At 40.3% G+C, this 20,651-nt stretch overlaps 1 long non-coding RNA gene across 1 annotated transcript in view; it reads right to left on the reverse strand.

Moving 5' to 3' along the window:
- LOC110483912 (uncharacterized) overlaps positions 1–20,651 on the reverse strand; it is a 77,825-nt gene that overhangs the window by 7,690 nt on the left and 49,484 nt on the right. The window contains exon 3 of the long non-coding RNA XR_002467652.3: positions 9,671–9,736. This is a non-coding gene — a long non-coding RNA (uncharacterized LOC110483912). The remainder of the gene's footprint in view (positions 1–9,670; positions 9,737–20,651) is intronic.

The raw sequence follows: 20,651 nt of genomic DNA on the forward strand, positions 1-20,651 counted from the left end.
CAGTGGCATCTGAAATTGGTGTATTGGGGGTTAAAAGTCTTGGCAGCTTTGCATGGAGGGATGGACTGCAGTTCTTGTAAATGCAGACTGAAAAACTTGACCAGCCAGTTGTGCTGCACAGCTATGGACACCAGCAGGCTAAAGGCAGGTTTGTGCATGGCCAAAATACAGATTTGTGCTGACTGGTGTTGTGGCTTAGCCCCAGCAGGCAGCCTGGTACCCACAGCCACTGCACCCCCAGTAGGGTGGGGGAGTCAACTGGAAGGACAGAAGTGAGAGAATTTGTGGGTTGAGGTCAAGGTAATTGAATAGATAAAGCAAAAGCTGCCCAAGCAAGCAACACAAAGTAAAGAATCCATTCAGCACCTGTCATCAGGCACATGTTCACATATTCCAGAGAAGCAGGGTGTCCTCTTGTAACTGTTACTTGGGAACACAGGTGAAATCACTCTGAAGTCCCCCCTGCCTCCTTCTTTGCCCCAGTTTTGCTGCTGAGTATGATGCACATTATAGAACATCCCTTCAGTCCCCTGGGGTCAGCTGTCCTGGTTGTGTCCCCTCCCAGGCTCTTGCCCACCCCCAGCCTCCTCACTGCAGGGCAGAGTGAGAAATGGAGAAAGCCTGGACACTGTGTGAGCACTGTACAGAAGTAGCTAAAACATCTGTGTGATATCAGCACTGCTTGGTGACAAATCCAAAGCACAGCACTGCACAGCTGCTGTGAAGTACATTAACTCTATTCCAGACCAAATCAGTCCAGCTGGGATTTGGGGATATGGCTGGTGCTGTCTGGCATTGTTAGAGTCCCTTTGCTTTGCCTCTTGTTTATGCTGGGAAGTGGGATGGAGGGAATGCCTGGCACTGTTGCTGCCCAACTTAGAAATACTCTCCCACTTGACTCCCACCTAAAAGCAGAGCAGTGCTAACTTCAAATCTATATGAAAGCCTCTGTACCTCTATTGAATGCACTCAACTTTTGCTAAACAGTGCAGGAAAACCAGCATGGGAATTTTTGCCTAAACATTTGTTTGCATTGATATGGCCCAAGTGTCTCCAAAATCATCTGTGTGTCTTCAAACACTAAGCCACTGGGCAGCATGCTGGTGGGCTGTAAGCTTTTGCAGGTGTAATGTTAAGGGTAATGAAGCAATATTTAAGCATTATAGTATACGGCACATGAGGAATGGATAGGTCACACTAAGCTATTTACTATGAAATCATATTGTATTCTATGTGCTGAAATGCTGCTTCACTTCTTCAGACTATTTTGTCCATATGACAAATTTGAGTTTGTGTATTCCTAAAAGAGCTGATTTTCAAGTTCGGTTGCTCCCTCACATCCTATTCTGCTTTTGATGGTACTACCAAAATTGAGAATTTATAGAAGGAAAATGTATTAGGGGACACTCAGATTCAAGTTGATTTCCTGTGCCAGGCACTCTTAGCTCCCTGACTTGGAGCTGTGCTCCCACGTTGGTCAGACTGCTGTAATTGTTAATGGCTTGGAAGGTGGCTGAGGCCACTTTCCTCTAGGAAATATTGACACCCAGGACTGAATGTTAATATGCCAGCTTATCTGACATGGTGGCTGCTGAAAAATGAATGTATAAAAAACTTCTTTTACATGGAATTACTTCATGGTTTTTGAAGGGGCCAGTTGCTGAAGTGGAATTGTATAGATACTGATTTTCTGTACCATTTGCCATTTCTTTAATCAGATTTACAATAACTTGATTATCCTACTCTGCAGTTCATACTGCTGACACTCCACTTGTGCTCCTCAGTGCTAGCAGGATTCCATATTTTCTACTTTTTCTGAAAGCTACACAGATTTGTGCTTAAAACCAGCTGGTTAGAGAGTGTTTTTCAATTTAAAAACCATCCTGCTACTCAAATATTTTCAGCCTATCTATCATTCTGAATTGTTGTTTAAAAGCAATACAATGGAATTCATTTGCCAAATAGTTTTCAGAGGATCCTATCTGCTGTCTTAATTCTTCTTGCTTTCACATAGGATCAGGCCATTATCTTCTCACACAGGGAGAGCTCATCACGGCTCCACCTAAGAACTAATTCATTACTACATTAATAATAGATTTCAGTTACAGTAATTTTAGTGCAAAATAAAGTATTACTAATCTTAGTACAGGGTAGTAAAAATTTTCTAGTAAATGTTTGGTGTGTTGGAAGATATTCTTGTGGAAATGATTTTTTTCCAATAACTGTGCTGTTTTTAATAGCAGTATGCTTGGGAGAAGAGAGCTCTAATTAAAAACCAAAAAAACATTGTCAAAATTGAATATTTGCATCTTATTTTAAAATACTTCTTTTCATATTAATAGAATTAGCTGGAGAACAAAGAGTCAGTTGAAACACACTTTAAGCTAAATGTATTTCAAAAATATCTTAAGAATATTTGAAAACATGCATATTTTGAGTAGAGAGGGAAGTGCTGGCGAGTCTCCACAAAATCACCTCAGTGAGTTTTTTGTTGGCAAACTCAGCAAAGAGGCTGGCTCAGGCTTGGGAGCTGAGCTGTGGTGCACAGACCAGCTCTGGATTTGCGGGTGCATCTCGTGCCTGTGCAGCAACGCTTTCTGTCCCAGGCAGCAGTGCAAGAGGGGAACTGCTTGGAATTTTGCTTTGTCTTCACTTCAAGAGGTTCACTTTCTGACGTGAACAGCACAAAAGGAAGAGAGGAACAGAGACAGCAAGGAGTCCTTGGCCCTCTTTGTGTCCTGTTCACAAGGAAGCTTTTGCTTCCTAGCCTTTCCTCAGTCCCTTCCTTTGATTCCAACTCACTCCTCATCCTTTTCACTTCCATGTCTAATGGGAGTGATCTACATTCTTCTATTCAGCACCTATAATTTTATCTTCTTAAGGAGCTGAAGGCCTCATTTAAACACTGTAAATCCTCTGAATCCCCAAAACTGACCTCAAGGTTCTGATAGTAGTTATTTAGTCATACTGATGGATTTGTAGTGCACAGGCACACCCACAACCACAGCTTTTGCATAAAACTGAATTCATTCTAGAATCAGGAGTGGGATAGCAAAGAAGACATGTAGCTTGTCTCTCTCTTAAATCTGGATCAGTCCTACAGTGCAGAAGTAATTCCTGACTGATTTTTGTCTACACTGCTTTTAAACCTAGATAATTAAGATGCACAACATATTCCAGTGCTAATGCTAATATTTAATTTTCCTGCTGAAGTACATGACTAGTTTTTCTTATTACCAATCATCATGGATGTGGGGGGAAATAATTTCCTTAGTATCAGCCTTTATCTCTCTCCTGTGAGAAACCTCTTCTACGGGACAAACAGAACCCCAGTTGTTTCAGTTTTCCCCAATGGGATCTGCTTGCTCTAATGTTATGTTGTATCTGGTTGTCTTCCTCTGGGTTTATTTCCATTTAGTCTACATGTTTTTTATCTGGTGAGATTACTTTGAATTCTGTTTCTTGAGAGGACTCACAGTCTTTCCCACCTTGTGGTAGATTTATAGGCATGCTGTCTTTTCATCTAAGTCAGTAGAGAAAATATGGATTGATACTAATGCAGGAGGGAAGCATGGTAAGCCCAACCCCACAGTGGAGTTTGACACTGGAAAAACAGGAATTTCTCTCAAGGGTGATTTTCTACCTGTTTTAGAGTTCACTCTTGTCCTGGTTTTGGCTCATAGAGAGTGAATTTTCTTCTTAGTAGCTGGTGCAGTGCTATGCTTTGGATTCAGTACAAGAGTAACGTTGATAACACACTGATGTTTTAGTTGTTGCTGAGTAATGTCTACGCTAAACCAAGGACTTCCCAGTGCCTCATGCTCAGCCAGTGAGCAGGTACACAGCATGGTGGGAGGGGTGCACAGCTGGAAGAGCTGACCTGAACGGGCCAAAGGGATGCTCCAAGGCGTGGAATGTCACATACAAACTGGGGAGAGTCAAATGGGGAGTGCTGATTGCTGCTCAGAGACAGGCTGGGTGTCAGTCAGTGGGTGGTGAGCAATTGTTCTGTACATCAGCTCTTTCTCTTGGGTATTATTTCTATCTGGTCCTCCCTTTTGTTATGATTATTATGATTTAGTTAGTAAACCATTCTTATCTCAACCCATGAAGTTTGCCTTTCCTTTTTGGTTCTCCCTCCCACAGGGTGGTTATTCTCTTGCAGAAGGATGTTAGATTTGTGAAAGCAATCACATCAAGTTTTACATGCAGCCTGTGTGTATAAAAAATGTAAAACTGCTGGTGATGTTCAGAGAAGCTCAGCTGCAGTTGTGCTTTTCTGACTGCTGCCATCAAATCCTAGTTCAGAATCCACAGAATTCCATTGAGATGGCTCAGTATGAGCCTTGCATCTTTGGTCCTCAAACTGGGGCTTTGACCCGAGGACTCTTCAGATGCTTTTTGTCCTGTGTACCAGATATTGCACTCTCAGGAGCACAGGTAGCAATGAAGTCATGCTGCTTGTAGAGACTAGGAATGGGGAGAGACGCCCAGTAAGAATTCTCCTCAGCTGCTGCATAAAGTGACACCAAAATACCTGAAAAAGTTTCTTCAATTGCTATTTCCCCTGCAAGCTGGGCCCACCCTCATATTGCAGCACTCCAGCAGTTTCAGGTGATTGTTGCTCCAATGAGGTGTTTCATGCCTGGAATTATTTCTTTGAGGAAAGAAATAGAGAGCAGGACCAGGAACAGATGGTTGATAATGACATCTTAATTCTAGAGAGAATGAAAGTGCTATTTCATTATGGAGTGGTATATTTAAATTGCCTTCAGGTGTTAGTTTAAGAGAGTAGAGGAAGAAAGAAAAGTTAAAAAGATTTTTAAGATTTAGTAAAAGGGATAGATTGGTACAAATCAGAGCTAGTAATAATGCCCTACAAACCTGTCAGATTGTAGTAATGTGACAAGTGCTTGCTAAAGGGAATCATTGCCCCATGTATGGTGATGGACTTGTTTCACTTTGATGAATCAACTGGTTTGAATTATTAGAAAAATGAAATGTTTGCCCTGGTTCAGAATTTCCAAATGCCCCTTCAGGATAAAAGGACATGCTTTATGTCTTTTTAATAATTTGAGAATCAATTTTATGCTATGCAAAATACTCTCTCTTTAAAGCACTAAGATACACTTTAAAACAAATTCATAATCCAACTGAGTTTGGTGACTAATAAGCTTCATTTAAGGAATTTCTTTCCTCCTGCTAAACTTTCCTACAAACTAGACTTCTTTTAGTAAATATGTAATCCTAAAGGAGTATTATGACACTTTCAGTAAGTAGAATCCTGGCTGATAGAAATTTTGACATAAATTAGGATTAATCATTCTAATTCCTATGGGAATTTATATTATCTGTATATGAGAGATTGGAAAAGTATCAATTCAAGACCTCTGTGATAGAAAAGCCACACACCAACATCTTTCTTTCTGTGAAAGATGTCACTGAAGGGCTGTTATTCTGTTATATATGTCATCCAACATGTGTGAAAGATCAATAGAGATCCATACACAAACACTTTCGATCTGTTTGTATGCATTTGAGGAAAAGCTCTCATAGATTTCTTAAAAATACACAAATTAATATTGCTTACTTTTCAGCAGGGGTAAATTAGGGTCTTTGAGACCTTCTTAGAACAGTCTGGAGTTAAATAATATGCATGTTTTTCATTTTACTATGATGAATGCAAAGCTATTAAACAACCTTTTAAAGAGTTGGTGTAATTATCTGTAAACAGTAATGTTACAAAAAAAGGTCAAGTTGTCCTGCCATTAGAAGTTTATGGATATAAACTGGATTTATGTTGCCATAAAATGGGCACCGACTAACTAGATTAATTCTACACAACTAAACCAACTGTAGTAATATTTAGAAACAATAAAGTGATACCAATTAAAGCAATTTTATTTTTTGTGTCATATTGATTAATGGTGCACTAAAATTAACCAAAGACCTTAAAATCAGAATGGTTGCAGGAGGCATCCACATCTCAGCATTATTACCAACAAGAAGGAGCAGTTAAGGGAGATGGCCCTGCAATAGTATGAATATTTAATTAATAATTAGTCATGTAATTTCTCCTCAGGAATTATTATCCCTCAAACTGGTTTGTGAATTTAATTATTAGCAGCCTTTTTGTTTCCATGTCCCCTCATTACTGTCAGGATTGATGTAACATAAACTTCATTAAAAATTAAAGCAAGAGTCTTAATTACAAGGCTACCCTGACTGAAGTCAGAATTAGCCAAGTCAGTGATGTGCAAATGAGTGCATTATTTAAGAAACATGCTGGAAGTAGTTATGCTAATGTGGAAGGTTCACAGTAGCAGACCTTTTCACTTGCAGTTGCATATTCATTAAATGCACTATGCAAATTTAATGTAGCAGCCTTAGTAATGCGTTGTTAATTTATTCAGATTTATTGAGTAGGACTTAAAAAAATGTACAAATTTAATTACTCTATCTGCTAGAATGATATTAGGAGAGATAGTGGAGGTTTAAAATGTGTTGATCTGGATTACTGCAGTTTGATGGAGGATGTAGTATCAAAGGACACAATTTTGATAACTAGGCTTGAAAGAATATTTGATTTACTTATAGAATGATCTAAGAAATCACTAAAATTGCACATGCTACTTCCCAATAGGAAAGTAAAAAAAAAGTCTCAGTTGTATTAACTTAAGAGCTAAAGCAGTGCTGAGTCCACAGTCTAATGGATGTAATGATCCTACTGAGACCAGTAAAGGTTATGTATGGAGATCTATGGGAAGCAAAGTGTCTTTGTGGAAAGTTCACCGGTTGTTACATGTTCCTCGGCGATGCTGCTGCTCATCAAGTTTAACAACAGGAATCCTGTCGCTTTGCAACATTACTGGGAGCACACGGTCATTTGTTAGCACTGGCTGATATGAAGATTAAATTTCTGTTTTTCTTTTTACTTTACAGTCTGCAGAAAAACCCAGCACAAAGACTAAAAATTTACCATTTTGGAATAATCCTCTCCTGGTACATTTTTTCCCTACATATGGGAAAAAAACCTATATGATTGCATTGTACTATTCACTTTGAAACCTATCCAAAATTACTTGGTCTCTTGCAGAAAGACACATGCCAGGAAGTGTGACCCTGTTACCACTGAGGAACAGAAAAGCTGAGCTAGAATCATTTGTTTCCAAATGTCTTTGATTATCCCTCATGTAACAGTTGCCATATTTTTATTTCCCACCTGATGTGTAGTTTCAGAAAAGTAATTGCTGCAAGTGTGTCTTGTGCTTTTTCAGTAATCGACTTCATAGCTGGGTATCTGTAAAAGTTCAGACAATTTTCAGATACTTGTAAGGGCTAAAGCCTGGGCTGCTTATTTGGGCAATAAGAGTAGAAAGGACTCCCTCGTGCCAAGCAGGATAAATACTTGCACATTCTCTGTGCTGTGGGGCTGCCTGCTTTGCTCACTACTGGATTGTTGAGACATCCAGGATGTGTCAGGCCACTGGCTTGATACTATGAATAAGTGACTTCCGTTCCCTTGCAAAGGTCTGATCCTGCTCCCCTGTAAGGAAGCAGTGAACACTCCACCTGTTTATCTCATTGTTAAAACTGGCTGCAGGTACCTGAGTCTTCAGGTCAAAGTGCTAGTGCTGGGCACAGCCAGGTCTGCATTGTGAATGAAGCCTTTGGGTAAAGCTTATCTGAGAAGTACTTCTGCTCTTGCCTCTTGTTCTTGCTATGGTGAGGCTGCTGTCTTGCCTGTCCTCTGAACAACACTGCAGAAATTAACTTGACTGTTCACTTTTAAATAATTAAAAATTAACTGCCATTTGAAATAATGACAGCAATATAAATAATCTGATGTACATTCTTAAGCCTGCATGGATTTGTTTCACAAAACCAACCCAATCCCTAACACCTTCCTCATCTTTTCGCTTTCCCTGTGCTTTACTGGTCTAGGCCAGTGAGTTCTTTTCAGCCAAACCTGATCCAGCTGAGTAATGCTCTGTTGCTGGGATATGAGCTGGCACCACAGGTTTGACATTGAAGTCACTGTGTAAGGGAGACAAGGGACTATGCTTTCTGTCACACTGCCACCCTCAGTGCATGCCATAGTGCAGCCTGAGAGGACAGTAGCCACTGGCACAGGGGATGGAAACAGGTGGCTGGACATGTCAGGAGGGTCCTTTTTTGGTGACTCTCCTGTTGAACATGGAATGTACCTACAGCTTCTCTGCCTGATTGGGGTAAAAAGCTGACTGCCTGACATATCAATTTTGATTTTCCCTCCATGCAGCAAACTGCTTTCAGATGAACTCTTCTGCTGCAGGAAGTAGTAATCTTATGACTGCTACACAAAAAGGATGTATAGAAAAGTACTTCCCTCCTCTGCTGTCAGGCCTCTCCCCTGGGCCACACAAGGCAGATTGTAGCACTGTAGGTTGGTTCCTCTGGTAGATCATTGAGGCATTGCCTGGATGTGTGTACACACAGCCCAGGCTTTCTGGAAGTGTTCTGAGGAAAATTTATCTTCTTTGCCCAAACAAGGATCTATGCAGTATCCTATATGTTGCAAGAGTGTTGTTTGAAAGGCATTCATGGTGTTGAAAGGCCTTTCATCGTGTGGCCTCTGTAAGTTAGAATAATTAAGAGGTGTGGGTATGCTGCACCATAGAGAGATTCTCATTTCACACACATTGTACTAGAAGTGACTCTCTCAGTAAATTCACATTCATTCTTCTTTTACATGCTTGTCTAGCCATTGGAAATTTCTTTTTTGTGTTGAAAGCATAGGCTGCCTAATTTGAAATAGTTTGCAGTGAAGTCTTAGAGCTGTGCCTTCATTGTGTGGGTGGGGAGATTAAATATATGCAGTGTATTCTTGGAATAGTTGAATGATTAGGCACTTACATCTGTTTAATTAAACAATGAGCTTCAAACTCTGTTTAATTAAGGCCTAGCTCATTTCAGTTGTGGTCTCATGCTGGGAATTTTAACACTTCTGTAATTCAAATCCAAGGCTATAATAGAAATAGGCTGGTCTCCTTTCAATCCTTAATAGCCAGTGGTGCACAGCACAAGGCAAAGAGATGATCTGCAGGTGAACAACGTAAGAATTTAGGTGTTATCAGGAAGAAGGTGTGTTTAAGGTAAGAATTGGGTCAATGTGAAATCCTATCTGTTGGGTGATGCGGGAAGTGAAGACTAACAAATATTGTCCATCAACAGAGTATATTATAGCCTGGCTTTACCACTGGAAAGTCTTGATTCCTTAATATTATTGCCTTAGTCTCTTAAGAACTTCACCCACAAGACTGAGAAAAAATAGGATTTGAGACACAGAGGCTGGAGCTAAGATTTGAGAACCTTGCTGTATCCCATTTAGCAGAATTCACAAAGAAATTTGGGGCTGATCTGGTTTCCTGTGCTTTGGGATTGCCTGCCAGGCAGTGGACTTTCCTTTCTCTGTCTCAATGATGAATTTGAGACACAAACCTTGTTGTGTAGGAAAACTCAAACCAGTGTTAATCAACAGGGAAAGAAGCAGCAGCTGAACAGAGTGTAGTGTAGTGTTCTTTCAGTACTGAGCTGGGAAAAGGAAAGAAGAAATTTGTACAGAAATATAGGAAGTGTTACAGATCTGTTGAAAGGAATTCAGAAAAGCAATTCTTGTGGTCAGACTTACGTGTCAAGTATTCAGTTCAGGTTGTTTGGGAACTCCAGCTTCCCTGACTTGTTACCTTGACTGTCCCTGTGAGGAAGAAACACAGAGAGATGCTGCTGCAGTGAGTAAATGTGACTGTTTCCACTTTAATTAGCATGAGCCTATGATTGAATATTTGGGGAAATGGGATTAACTTTCAAACAAACATGGAGTTTGCTCATCTTGTGTTTATCTTGCACATGTATGAAGTCCTGGTGAACCCAAAATCTGACCATCTTCCCCAAGCACCATATGAATAACACCTCAGTTGCATCATGCTTAGGATTTACTCTAGTCTGTGGCTGGTGAGAAGGGAGGAACCCCTAAAAAAGTAAAGCAAGTCTCAACTTGGACACTCAGGGTTTCCAAGCTAAACAAGAATGAGATCATTAAGCGCCTGCATGTGCTGTTTCCCAGCAGCTGCAACACACCTTGTGCGATGCCAGTCCATTCCCCACCTGGCAGTGAGGAGGCTTGTGGCAGTGCTTGGTATTTCTGCCTCCAGGAAAAGACAGGATTTTGATGGATGCTTTTTCACAAATGTGCCAAGGTTTAGACTTACTGAACTTGAATTTTGAAATAAGGAGTTACTTTGCAAGCAGCTATTTTTTTACTAAGATAAAATACCATTATTTTTAACAACATTTACATAATGAGCAATTTAATATGCATAGGTTTAATTTTGGTAAGTTGGTCTGTGTATGTATATATAAGCAAAACAGTACCTCTGGAGAATACCAATCGTTCATCTCGAGAGTTGTAAGAATAAAAACAGCAAGAATTTTGGCTGAGATGGTCTCATGTTCTGGTGGTTACTGTAACTAACACAGTAGGGGAAGCGTTGCTCTGAGTGGGTTTCTTCTGGATCTACCTACTGTTTCTTCAGTCTGTCTCTGTTGATGTGTGGTACTGCTAACAGAGTCAAGGTATAAGGTTGTGTTGCCTTTTGCAGTGACACTGTGTGCATTTTGTTTGGTGCTGTAGGAGCAGCAATTCAGGTGGTGCACGTGTAACCTGCCCCCCTCTCCTGCAGTGACAGCCATTGCCAGACCGTCCCTATTGCTTTCCAAAGGTAATATGCAGAAAACTGCAGTTATTGGGTGTGACAGCAGCATTATTTTACTGAACCTTAAAAGAAAAAGGGATGTGGCTTTCTTGTTCAACAACCCTGTGTTTCAGTTTCTTGCTGTAACTTTAAAAGCACTGAGTTAGTCTGGACCCTGGGCAGTCAGAGCAGCTGATGTCTGTATCCTTGGTGGAGATACTGTAGCCCAGTGAATAATGGCTCTGCTTCTGTGGGTCTTATTCTTTGTTGCAGATTAAATTGGTTTAATCAGCCTCATGTGTTTGGGCAGCCTCTCATCTTCCTGCTTCTCTCTGCTCCACATCCTCCACCTAGTACATTAACTGGAGGAAAAATTTATGATCTCATTAGTTTTGCATATTGGTTCACCTAGGAGCTTAAAAATGTCACTCAACTTCAACCTGTTATGAAAGCATTTAATCCACTGAAGACTACTCAAGTGTTTCTGAGCCATCAGACTACTCAGACATCCTGTCAAAGTTACATAAAAAACAGACTTTGCACAGGTACTTCTAATCACCAGGATCACTGCAGGTTCTAAGCTGGGCTTCTGGGGGGGTGTTCTTGGCTGTGCCAAGGCTCACTCTGAGCATGTTAAGATGTGCTTCCCTGCAGGTTGCCAAATTCCATGAGAGTGGGCCAGCATGGGGATGAAGTGAGGCAGCTTCTCTCTCTGTTGGCTTAGGCCTTGCCTGTTCCAGTTCTTGTTTTTCTCTCTGCATATTTTAGAGCACTTTCTGCAAAGCATTGGCCATCCCTTCTTGTATTTTACCCAGTCATCCTCTGAACTGCTGCCGCAGGGAGTTCTGGAAGGTGACTGAATCCTGGTACCCTGGACCTTCTTGTGCAGCAGACCTTTGCTTTCCGTGGCACAGAGGGAGACCTGTTGCTGCTGGAGCTGTGGTTTGTTTGGAGAAATCTGTGCTTCTGAGCAATTTCAAGAGTTTGGTTGAATCTTCTGAGTCATCTTTTTATTATCTTGTACCAAATGTATCCTGAAAGGGGACTCTAAGGGTCTTGCTGAAGCAATCAGGTATAACTTCCATTCCACTGTCAGCCTTTTCCCTTCATGCCAACTTTGTGTGTGAATTTTTAACTTGAGAGAAAGCTTTGTGTAGATGAAGAATAATGTCCTGATGCATTTCTTGACAGCACTAACAGGTTGGGATATTCTGGGATAATGCTGTACCTTATGCTTCCTGCTGTTTGAAGCAATTATTTTTCATGTAAGTTGTGTTGGTCCTACTCAGGGATTTTTACAGGTGTCTTTGTATCCCATAGCAAAGATTTGAGGCCTGGTGCTACTTTTTCTATGTCGTCGTCATAATTCCAACACAGATAAGCTATTTTGGGGGCCCCTTTTCTGTCAAGTCTTGGGAATTTACAGTCTGTCTCCCTTGCCCTCTTTGTCAGACACTAAGGCTCTCTTGCCTTAACTGAAGATGACTTGCCATATGGTAAAGTGGGCTTGTTCTCTATTAAATGTTTTTAATTGCAGTATGTTTACAAAGAGCTCTGTAAATACTTACATATCTGATGCAGCTAGAAATTAGTTTTAGGCTGGGTTTTCCTGGGACTATTCCAAATGATGCTGTTCAGAGAAGTTAAATTGCATTTGCTGCCATTCACTGCTTAATGACAGCATGCTCAGCATGGGGCTGGATGGCATTGTGCTTGCCATGCATCCATAAATAAGACCTCAAAAGGATTACTTCAAATGATATAGGTGAGCAAGCTCCCAGTGAGGTCTGGCAGGGATGCCTACTCTGCTAGCACTAGAGAAATTACTTGTATGATTTAAAGCCAGAGACTCAGCCAATGTAATTAATTTTAAACTCTGTTGATTGCAGTAGGATTTTACATTCATTTTTTTAAGCTGTCTGAGTATGACTTCTACACACAAACAGAGTCTGTCAGAGCTTTTTCTAAAGGCTGCTTACTGCCTCCATGAAAAGTTTAATTTGAGGGAGAGATTATTTTCTGCTCTTGGGAAGCCCAAAATCAAGATTCAGACTTGCAGAAACAATGTTTACATAAAGACCTCAGTCACTGTAATACTGATTTTCATCTAGAACTGGTGTGTAAAAGCCTACTAGGTAACTTAAATATCTACAGGTAAGTTACAGACGTGACGTGTGTGTATGCCAAGTCAACACAAAGCACCCGAGCCAGGAATTGCAACACAAAGCAACCCCATGCAAGAAACTGTATTATGTGAAGAGCAAAGAATTCTCAGCTGGATGAAATCAGAATGGGCTACATTTGTTGGAATACACATTGGGTAATTATACAGTTGTCAAAGTATTTATTAATCATGTCTGAATTCTATTAAAACCTTTTCTAAATGTTCTTGGAGGGAAAACAGAAAATCTCAAGTTATCCAGGACAATTTAATCCCTGTAACAAGTAGAGAATATTCCACTTAAATTCCTGTTCAACAGGCTAAGTTCCATTTTGACAGCCAAGTTGTTTCCATGTTGTTCAGCCCAAGTACAGGTATTTGGAATCATCTCTTTCAGAAGTATCATCTGCATGGAAGGAAAGCTTGTCCTCAGCTACATCCTGAAAATCATACCTGCATTCCTTCTTTGTCTTCACTGACCTATTTTGAAATGCAAGTGAGACCAAATTCAGACTCTTGGGCAATTCTGTCCTTGGTTTTAGCTGGCCCTCAAGCTGTCCTAAACTTCTCCATGAATATTCTTTAGAGACTGCAGGCATGAGAAACACTGTTTTGTGTTTCCTGAAGCCTTTGGAGTGTCTATGCCCAGCAGCACCAAGGTGGTGGGAAGGGCTATCAACAGCTGGATAAAAGCTCTGCTGGGAAAGGGTTCGGCCTGCAGCCACAAGTGTTGGAGTATGATATGTGAAAGTGTGTGAGGAACTTCCACTGTTGCTTTTGGAATCATTTTATGGTGCTTCTTTTACATAAGTAGAACTAAAGTGCACTGGATCTCTGCAAACTGATTACAGGTCTTTGTTTGCAAATGGAATGTGCTTCCCTATCTTCTTATTCTTGGACTTAGAATGTATCATATAAAAACAGGTAGTATTTAATGTAATTAAATCTTTAATTTTTGTGCCTCTGTAGCCTGGAGAGGTCAGAGCAATGGTGAATGATTTCAACAAGTAGATTTAGGATTTCATAGCTGCTGTAGGTACTGGGCATAAATGGCCTGGGTAAGGAAGCTGGGGCATGCAGAAGCACCCCCAGTAGGAGCACCAACATTAAATGTTAGCATGGTAGCACCTCACTGAGGAAATTCAGGAGGAAGAAGTTTGGAAGGAAGAATATTCAGAGCCAAATACTTTTCTGGTGTGAGTTACTTTAGCTGCCCTGGCAGGCTTGTGCAGTGGAGGCTGTGCTTGCATATTTGAGGATGTGTGCTTGCATCACAAGAGAATTTCTTCTCCCAGGATATTGGACTCTGAAATTTAGAATCAAGGCTCTAAAGCACCTTGATTCTCCAGCATCCTTTAAGTTTTAAATGTCTGTCTTTTGGGTATGGTCTTAATAGACTAGGGCTTTAGGACCAGTTTCTCTGAGAAGCAGTTCTGTTCAAGAAGGGCCCTTGACACCATTCTGGCTTAATGCTAGACACATCTGCTGCTACTTGGGCAAAATTGACACTGTCTAGAGAGCAAAGCAATCACCTGCTGTAGCATTACAGAGCATTTACACTTGAGCCATGTTACCAGGCAGTAAATCTTGACCTTTAGGAGTTCAGAGATTAGATTTCTTTGCTGCAAGCGCTCAAGATCTTGTTAGGCATTTGTTGCTATTCAAAGCAGATTTCAGGGGTTACCTATGGGTTTAAATCATAGCCTCAATCATATTTGGAAGGTTCTTTTAAAGCTGAGATAGCTTCAAATAAAAACTAGGATTACTTTTACATTTATTGTTAGTAGTTGTCAAGAAGCAAATGTGGTGGGAGGAGGGGGATGTGGAGGTGAAGACATTGCTCTAAGTTTCAGTGTATATTTCAATGTGAACAGAAATTTTTCAGTGCTTGGATAGAAATGGATTCTTTTCAATGTGGACAAAGGGATGCACTAATTCCACTGGGATAATTAACTAAAAGTTGTATTCAAAATAGTACTGAATGCAGACATAGCTTAAAAGAAACTATTCTGAAAATAGGAACCCCTCAGATAATCATTGACTTAAATAGACACAGTGTTAATAATTTGTTAATACTGAGGAATGCCTGAAAGCTTGTGCTTTATACTGTGTACGAACCAAGCACTGCAGAAGGGGAGTCAGGCAGATGCCAAAGAGCTCACTGAGTCCCCACTACTAACAGGAATCCTTTGTTCCTTCCCATTGCAGAAAAGCACTGATGATCAGGTTTGTGTAGGTGCACACAGCAGTTTACCGGGACTCTCATCTCCTTTGACAGCAAGACAGAAGATCAAAACTCATAAGACAGCTTCTCCTTTCTTTCTCCCATTTCCCCAAACCATTGCAGTGGGTCACCAATCCTTATTTCTCTTTTTTTTTAATCCTGAGCTTATTTTTCCAAAATAAGGAGTGTTACAGTCATGAAAGAAATCCAGTTTTCATCCAAAGTTTTTTAAAAATAATTTATGAAATGTAAGTATAAACTCAGATATAAAATGGAAAGCTAATGACTGAAAAGCAATACAATAAGAGCCTGTTGTAACTGACAATAAGAGCAGGTTCTGCATGGCACTGGAGTTTAAATGTGGTAATTCTGGAATGAATTCAGAAAATAATCAGACAGAAGAATAAGGGATTTTTGCCCTTTGCTCAGGCCAATGTTCCAGAGCTGGATCACACTCTAACCCTCTGGGCATTGTATTAGAGAAGGATTGGCGATCACTTGGAGAGTACAGACAGGGAAACTTTTATTGAGAAAAGGAAGCACGATTAAAGTGATTAACTACCATGAAACAGTTCATTACAGAGTCCTTTAAAGTCCAAGTCTCTCAGCCCCCAGGGTTTCACTTTCTTGCTTTTTTTAATCCTGTAAAGTAAAATAATGGTGATTTCTTTTTCCTGTAGAAAGGAAGGGAAAGCTTAACAAATGGGAGGAGCTCAGAAGGGGCAGAACCTTTTGCCTTATTGCCCTTTGGAATCTATAATTGATATTGTAAAACTTCCCAATGAAACACACTTTTCCAGGACTTCAGAGGCCAGAAACTTCAGAGTTATTTTTCTAAGCCTCACAACTGCAAAGTGTAAGAATGTGTTTGAACTGATTGGACAACCTTCAGCTGAGCAGCTCCACTCCTCTGTGCAGATGACAGACACCATCCTCACAAGTCCCAGGTCTTGTTCCCTGTTGTGTGATAACTAGGCATTAAAAACAACAGATGGAACCATAACTGGTTAGCTAAAGTTGTCTCAGTCTCTCTGGACACATTAGGTGTCTCACAAGGTATTAGAGTTTGGCCTTGCACAGCTGATCTTGCAGTTTTTGAAATCCTGACCAGTGGAAAAAGATTTTAGATTTAGTAGATAATGGAAAAGTTCTTGGTGAGTTCTGTAGGAGCATAAAGGCTTCTCTGATGATGCTGACTCAGGTAGTTTAAGGCAACTGAGATGTCCTCAGTGCATCTCTGCCTCTGTTTTTCATGCTGGGGAAGATCTGAACTCCCCTGGTCTGTCTTTGTAAGACATTCTTTGCCCTGATTCTACATCTGTCATTGTCACCTGTTGTGTGGTTCCACTGCTTTGAGAATCTAAGGATGTCAGAGTCTAGAGTATGTTTGCAATAAAGTAGTTAGGGCAGTGCCACTTCCATTTTTATGGATGGGAAATTGTGTTCTGTTTTCTGTGACTGGGCCCTCTGAGGAACTGGGGCAAAACACAACTCAATGCCTTTTGAGTGTCTGGGTTTAAATGGGAATTGCATTGGCATTCTGATACAGAGAGGAAAAGGAAAAAAACAAACAACTCCAGGTTCCTCACATCTTCAGCTGCAGTCCAGCCTGCCTTGGCATTCTAAGGGAGATCAGAAGAACTGGAGTATGTCAAGTGCTATTGTGTGCAAAAACACCAAAGGGCTTTGGTACAATGCTGTGTGAAATGTTGACATACTATGTTGTATTTCTAAATTCTAAAATGTTTGCTGTTTATTTGAAACAGTATCCTTAATATAGGATATTATACTTTGATAAATAAAATACACAGAAACATAATCCAGTTGTGCCTGACTATGCCAAACCTCTATAGAAGTTTTTGTTTTGACTCGTTTCCCTCCTACTTCTTCCCCACAGAAGACTCACTGTTGGTGCCAGCGAATGCATGGTGTGCAGTGGTTGCTATGGTAATTATTTCTTGTAATGAGTTAGTGTTATAAATGGCTAGGATTTAATGAAGAGTTCCCTCAGGAAGATCCTGATCAGTTTGGTTATGCATCCCTGTGAGACATGCCAGGGTGCTGGGCATTCATCCACTGCAGCAGAACCAGGGGAGCTGTGGTGGTCCATCACTCCTGAAATCTCCCACGCTCTTCACAAGCTAATTCTGTAGGAAACACAAGTAAGTGATGCAGGACTTACTAATAACTGGGGCTGGCAATCTGCACGGGTCTGTTGCTCTGTACTGAGGGGGGCACTCAGAGCAGCTTAGTGCACAGTGCTGATTTACTACAGGGGCCTAAGAAGATGTTGAGATTTACAAAAGCTGAAAGAATACTGCCTTCTGTTTAAAACAAGTATTTTTTACTGTTCTGAAGGGTCCATGCACTGTGCAAAAGCAAGTGATAGCTTAATGTGGCAATTGCAAACCTCAAATCATATGTAAAATGTGAGGGTATTTTCCTAAAAAAAAAAAAAAATTAGATCTTTATAGAGGCATATCAAATTATGTTTTTAAAGCAGGTGTCTTTCTGAATCTGAATCTTAATGTCTTAATTTCATTTTGAGACTGTGGAGAACTGGTTAACTGGTTCAGCAATCAGTAATATATTCTTTCCTGGAAATCCAGAGACTCAAATGAAGGCTACTACCAAATATGTTAGAAACTGGTGTCAGGTGGTCATAATGCTCCATCACACAGGTAGAGGTTAAGGGACCAGTCATTTTATGAGACCACGTGTGGGTCTTCCTGCAGTTTTGCAAAACAGAAAATTACTTAGTCTGCTTAGCAGAGGACATTCAGTTTGGTGTTTATTTTTTGAAAATATTGTATGGAAAAACTGAGATAAAAAAGGGGGTCTAAAATGTCAAAATGCCTTTACTTGGGACAGTCTCTCTAAAGGTACTTTGTAAGCCAAGATCAGTCCATACTAAAAGAACATATCCAAGCAGCTGCTTCTCTCTGAGGGCACACTAATTATTATGGGTCTGACCTGGGGGGAATCAAAATGTCACTAACTGCTGGTGTTTGTGGTTGGATTTCTCCTGATCCAGAGTTGAGACCAAACACACAGAAGTGAGCTGGCATGAGATGTTAAACCCATTTGTTGTATGTTAATTTATTTGAAATTAAAGTATCAAGGTCATGTGTAACATATTTTTGGCTATTCCATAAGGCAAATTTAATACTTGGGCTGGGTAATTAGGAAAATAGTGGGGTTTTTTTCTAGACTTAAAAAGCTCTTCAGAAGTGATATATTTTATAGTGAGATTGTTTAGTATTTACTTTGAGCAGATTTTCATCTCAAGTACTTCAAAACATGAGACTTTGTTAGACTTGATCAGATTCTTTGGCTGTGTCTCACTCAGATAATCTCTGCTGCTCCCCTTTTACCAGAGGACCAAGGGTTCTTTTGTCGAGGGCCTTGTTTGTCAGACTGTGCTAATGCATCTTTAATCATTCTTCTTCCTCTTTCTTATGCATTTGCTGCATAGTTCTAGGTGGAATTACCTCTTCAGATTTTTTCTGTCTTGCAGTGGCACATTCAGGCTCAAATTGTTGTACTCAGTAGTGCCATTGTCACATTATAACAAGGAAGATGCTTCATCATGTGTTGTAAAATGAGCTGAAATCTTCTGCAGGGAGCTGAGGGATCATGTTGTAGAAAAACATTCATTTTTAAGCACCAAGTCATTACACTGGAAAAGGACACATTAAAGCTGTCAAAGTATTTTCACTCTGTAATGCCAGGGTATCATGTTAACAAGTTACAGGGCATGAGGTTTTCTGTATTCTCATTTACAAAGGTGTACAATGCAGATGTTTTTAAATGTGCAGTTTTCCTCTGGGTTATGAGTGTGGTAGTGGCTAACAGAAAATTTTTGTTTCAAAATATTAGAAAATTAGATAATATTATTTGTCAAGTCTAATTAATGCAGTCAGTTCAAGCACTGCCTCTTTTACTGTTGCTGCTATGTAATTACGATTTTAGATTCATCTCCATATTTAATATTTCCATAGAAGGCAGGAAAGTAATATAGACCATCTCACTGTTAATCCAGTAGTTCTAGATTTTTGCTTATATGCTGGTCAGGAAAAGAAGAAAAGGTTTAAGTGAAAGATAGTGAGGGCAAGAGATCTATCCAGGGACAGAAAGACCATATTGCTGTATGAAAAAAAAAAAAGAAAAGGTACATGAGTTCAGCCAACTGAAAGTTTGAATTACAAAAGTGTGACAGTTCAAGTAAAATAAGCCCCATGAAATTTTGAAAATATCTGCTTAAATCATCTTACTGTGATTGTTGGTACAAACAATTCTGAAATATTTACACAATCACAACATATCTGTGAGTCTATTTCAGATCTAGTGGGAGCAGGAATGTGGGACATCTGTTGTTCAAACCCTTCCTGTGGAACCAGGAGTGCTTGGTTATGACTTGGCTGGGTGAGCAAAGAAGTTGTAGCATTTGCTTGCAGTCTGTGTTCCTGGGCTGTCCTGGTGAGTGTGTCTGATTAACACACTGAGCACACAAGAGTAAGGTAATAGCCAGACAGACCAGGCTGAAGAATCTTGAGGATACCAACCAAATCTCTGATAGCTGAAGAAGACAAAAGGGACAATTTCTGAGGTGAGATACAGAGAAGATACAGGCATTCTACTGGGAGGTAGGATCCCAGAAAATCCTTTCAGCTGGCTAATAGAAATGGAAGGCAAGGAGCAGGAAGGAAGGCACTGGAATTGGGAGCCTGTGATGTCTGTACATGTGAGATCAGAAAGGTCTCCTGCCAAGGAAAGAAGAAATAGGGCTTCCCTTTGTGCAGCTCAAGGTACTTCTTCAGGGGTGGAGGAGCAGAAAGTGGACCAGAATAAGGATAATAATTAAGGGCCAAGATTGAGGCTCCCTTGGAACACTCTAGGCACTAGATGGTGGGAGAGAATTTCCTACAGAAAAGGGTCAGAATCGGGTGGCAGCAGCCACAGTTCACCAGTTTTATCAGCTAACAGACAAAGAATAATTAGAAGATCAGAACCATTACAGTATTATATATTACTGTGTTCAGTATTATGGGAAGAATAGCCAGAGGACCAAATGACAGTGAATCTTTACTGTAGACAGTAAACAGAAAAAAGGAGAAATTCCTGTGATGTTGTCAGAATGTGTGCTGGAAGTATGGAGAGAGCAGAGTTCATTTTTTAGATCATGTCCTGAAGAGACACATGTGGTGATATAATATTAATTGCCTAAATATAGTATTAAAAAAAAATTCCCACCCTTGTACATTTATCTTCCAGGCAAAACTAGATGCTATAGAGAATGTGGCACTGATGCTAATGATGAGGGATTGTGCTGCTGATTGGTGACTCTCAAAGGATGGACTATTTGCTACTTTTCTCTTTCCAATATTGTGTCCCTCCCGTGTCAGACATGTCAGAAAACATCAATCGGTCAGCAAAGAATCCCACTCGGTAGCAAAGTAGACCATAAATAATGCCCTCTGCTAAAGCACAGACCGTTCTTCAGCCATGAGAACAAAACAATACAGAGGTATTA

The sequence above is a fragment of the Lonchura striata genome, chromosome 11, assembly GCF_046129695.1.
Source record: "Lonchura striata isolate bLonStr1 chromosome 11, bLonStr1.mat, whole genome shotgun sequence".
NCBI lineage: Eukaryota > Metazoa > Chordata > Aves > Passeriformes > Estrildidae > Lonchura > Lonchura striata.